General features: G+C 46.4%; 1 long non-coding RNA gene across 1 annotated transcript in view; it reads right to left on the bottom strand.

The window, feature by feature from the left end:
* Positions 1-3,163: 3,163 nt before the first annotated feature.
* Positions 3,164-3,904, bottom strand: part of LOC139667268 (uncharacterized) — a 1,965-nt gene continuing 1,224 nt past the window's right edge. The window contains exons 2-3 of the long non-coding RNA XR_011696934.1: positions 3,806-3,861; positions 3,164-3,185 (exon numbers count right to left, since the gene is read on the bottom strand). This is a non-coding gene — a long non-coding RNA (uncharacterized lncRNA). The remainder of the gene's footprint in view (positions 3,186-3,805; positions 3,862-3,904) is intronic.

Genomic DNA, 3,904 nt, shown 5'->3' with positions numbered 1-3,904 from the left:
GTAGTACTTGTAGTAATAGCAGCAACAGTAGTAGTACTTGTAGTAGTAGTATTAGTAGTACTAGTAGTAGTAGTAGTAGCAGCAGTAGCAGTAGTCGTAGTTCAGTCAGGAACACTTTGGTCACAAGATAAAACCATTAATTGCAGCTAATGGTAATACAGTTATGTTTGGCGGATATGGCTCTGCTCTAGCATCCCTGCTGACCCAGCAGCATGCTGAAGGTACAGCAGCAGCGCTATGCGAATCCCCCATGGGAGAATACAGAGCAGAGCCAGAGCAGCAACTCTCAGCAGTGTTGACACTTAAGAGCCACCGTGGCTCGACTGCAGAGACTATAACAGGTGGAGGCTGGGGAGGTGGAGGTAAAGCTGGGGAGGTGGAGGTAAAGCTGGGGAGGTGGAGGTAAAGCTGGAGAGGTGGAGGTAAAGCTGGGGAGGTGGGGAGGTGGAGGTAAAGCTGGGGAGGTGGAGGTAAAGCTGGAGAGGTGGAGGTAAAGCTGGGGAGGTGGGGAGGTGGAGGTAAAGCTGGGGAGGTGGGGAGGTGCAGGTAAAACTGGGGAGGTGGAGGTAAAGCTGGAGAGGTGGAGGTAAAGCTGGGGAGGTGGGGAGGTGGAGGTAAAGCTGGGGAGGTGGAGGTAAAGCTGGGGAGGTGGGGAGGTGGGGAGGTGGAGGTAAAGCTGGGGAGGTGGAGGTAAAGCTGGGGAGGTAGGGAGGTGGGGAGGTGGAGGTAAAGCTGGGGAGGTGGGGAGGTGGAGGTAAAGCTGGGGAGGTGGAGGTAAAGCTGGGGAGGTGGGGAGGTGGAGGTAAAGCTGGGGAGGTGGGGAGGTGGAGGTAAAGCTGGGGAGGTGGAGGTAAAGCTGGGGAGGTGGAGGTAAAGCTGGGGAGGTGGGGAGGTGGAGGTAAAGCTGGGGAGGTGGGGAAGTGGAGGTAAAGCTGTACTGAGCAGCAGTTGTGAAGCAGGAGGCCATTTAAATAGACCACCTTGTTATGAGAATGGATTCTGATTGGTGTGCGTGGCGATCAGCTGGTAGATGACTAGCAACACATGATGTCCGTGTCCTGCCTGAACTAACGCCATGCTTCATTAGCAGCAGTAGCAGCAGTAGTAGTAGTAGTAGTAGTAGTACTACTAGTAGTAGTAGCAGTAGTAGTAGTACTACTAGTAGTAGTAGCAGCAGCAGTAGTAGTAGTAGTAGTACTACTAGTAGTAGTAGCAGTAGCAGCAGTAGCAGCAGTAGTAGTACTAGTAGTAGTAGCAGCAGCAGTAGTAGTACTTGTAGTAATAGCAGCAACAGTAGTAGTACTTGTAGTAGTAGTATTAGTAGTACTAGTAGTAGTAGTAGTAGCAGCAGTAGCAGCAGTAGTAGTACTAGTAGTAGTAGCAGCAGCAGTAGTAGTACTTGTAGTAATAGCAGCAACAGTAGTAGTACTTGTAGTAGTAGTATTAGTAGTACTAGTAGTAGTAGTAGTAGCAGCAGTAGCAGTAGTCGTAGTTCAGTCAGGAACACTTTGGTCACAAGATAAAACCATTAATTGCAGCTAATGGTAATACAGTTATGTTTGGCGGATATGGCTCTGCTCTAGCATCCCTGCTGACCCAGCAGCATGCTGAAGGTACAGCAGCAGCGCTATGCGAATCCCCCATGGGAGAATACAGAGCAGAGCCAGAGCAGCAACTCTCAGCAGTGTTGACACTTAAGAGCCACCGTGGCTCGCCTGCATAGACTATAACAGGTGGAGGCTGGGGAGGTGGAGGTAAAGCTGGGGAGGTGGAGGTAAAGCTGGGGAGGTGGAGGTAAAGCTGGAGAGGTGGAGGTAAAGCTGGGGAGGTGGGGAGGTGGAGGTAAAGCTGGGGAGGTGGAGGTAAAGCTGGAGAGGTGGAGGTAAAGCTGGGGAGGTGGGGAGGTGGAGGTAAAGCTGGGGAGGTGGGGAGGTGGAGGTAAAGCTGGGGAGGTGGAGGTAAAGCTGGGGAGGTGGGGAGGTGGAGGTAAAGCTGGGGAGGTGGGGAGGTGGAGGTAAAGCTGGGGAGGTGGGGAGGTGGAGGTAAAGCTGGGGAGGTGGAGGTAAAGCTGGGGAGGTGGAGGTAAAGCTGGGGAGGTGGGGAGGTGGAGGTAAAGCTGGGGAGGTGGGGAGGTGGGGAAGTGGAGGTAAAGCTGTACTGAGCAGCAGTTGTGAAGCAGGAGGCCATTTAAATAGACCACCTTGTTATGAGAATGGATTCTGATTGGTGTGCGTGGCGATCAGCTGGTAGATGACTAGCAACACATGATGTCCGTGTCCTGCCTGAACTAACGCCATGCTTCATTAGCAGCAGTAGCAGCAGTAGTAGTAGTACTACTAGTAGTAGTAGCAGTAGTAGTAGTACTACTAGTAGTAGTAGCAGCAGCAGTAGTAGTAGTAGTAGTACTACTAGTAGTAGTAGCAGTAGCAGTAGTACTACTCGTAGTACTACTAGTAGTGTCAAATCCATTATAAGATAATAAAATTGTTTTTTTTTGCCTTTCTTAATTCATGTTCTCTCTGTTTTATTCTCCATGTTCTCTGTTCTATTCTCCATGTTCTCTGTTCTATTCTCCATGTTCTCTCTGTTCTATTCTCCGTGTTCTCTGTTCTATTCCCTGTGTTCTCTGTTCTATTCTCCATGTTCTCTGTTCTATTCTCCATGTTCTCTCTGTTCTATTCTCTGTGTTCTCTGTTCTATTCTCCATGTGCTCTGTTCTATTCCCCATGTTCTCTGTTCTATTCTCTGTGTTCTCTGTTCTATTCTCCATGTTCTCTGTTCTATTCCCCATGTTCTCTGTTCTATTCTCCATGTTCTCTGTTCTATTCTCCATGTTCTCTGTTCTATTCTCCATGTTCTCTCTGTTGTATTCCCCATGTTCTCTGTTCTATTCTCCATGTTCTCTCTGTTTTATTCTCCGTGTTCTCTGTTCTATTCCCCATGTTCTCTGTTCTATTCTCCATGTTCTCTCTGTTTTATTCTCCGTGTTCTCTGTTTTATTCTCCGTGTTCTCTGTTCTATTCTCCATGTTCTCTGTTCTATTCTCCATGTTCTCTGTTCTATTCCCCACGCTGCAGAACAGTTGCAGGTTCCATAGTGCTTCATAATGGAGACAGACAGTTCAGTTCATAATGAATCACATCAGATTACAGGCTGATAGTTACCATCATGTGATCCTGGAGCCTCTGGAGGGGAAAGACAAGATTAGAGAGAGAGAGAGAGAGAGAGAGAGAGAGAGAGAGAGAGAGAGAGAGAGAGAGAGAGCGAGAGAGAGACAGAGAGAGAGAGAGACAGAGAGAGAGAGAGAGATTATTATTATCATTATTATTATTCTGATCAATCAACTTCATCCTCAAACTACGTCAAACTGCATTTCCTCTTCTATCTGAATTAAAACACCTACTGTATATATAGATATATAGATATATAGATAGTTGAAATTAAAGGACGAAAGAAATTATTAAACTATTGAGGGAAAACCCAAAGTTAATAGTTAATAGTTAATTAATATGTGTTCCATAATCTTAAGGGTTACTGATTTTATTATATGAATAAAGTTTATTGATCATTATTGTTATATGATGCATGAGTCTGGCTGTTTCCCTGCTCACATAAATGAGATGCAAACATCAACATTTGAATATTTAAATATTCTGTCCAGCTTTGATTTACAGTGGCAAAGCTCTAATTAATAATTGTAGGTAGTAACTGACCCATAGATCCTGATCAATAATGGTAATAATGTTCTTAATAACTGATAGATGTAAAGTAATTAAGAGTCGATGTTTGTGATGTGGCAGCTTACCGCTGACTGGTGCTGCCAGAGACAAAGCAGCCAGAGCACAAAGTACCAGCAGAGACCTGGAACACACACACACACACACACACACACACACACACACAC

Source organism: Centroberyx affinis, unplaced genomic scaffold, assembly GCF_046629955.1.
Source record: "Centroberyx affinis isolate AG114_WGS23_722 - 3 ecotype Tasmania unplaced genomic scaffold, CSIRO-AGI_Caff_v1 ptg005395l_1, whole genome shotgun sequence".
Classification (NCBI taxonomy): Eukaryota; Metazoa; Chordata; class Actinopteri; order Beryciformes; family Berycidae; genus Centroberyx; species Centroberyx affinis.
This window is presented reverse-complemented; position numbering and strand designations above follow the sequence as displayed.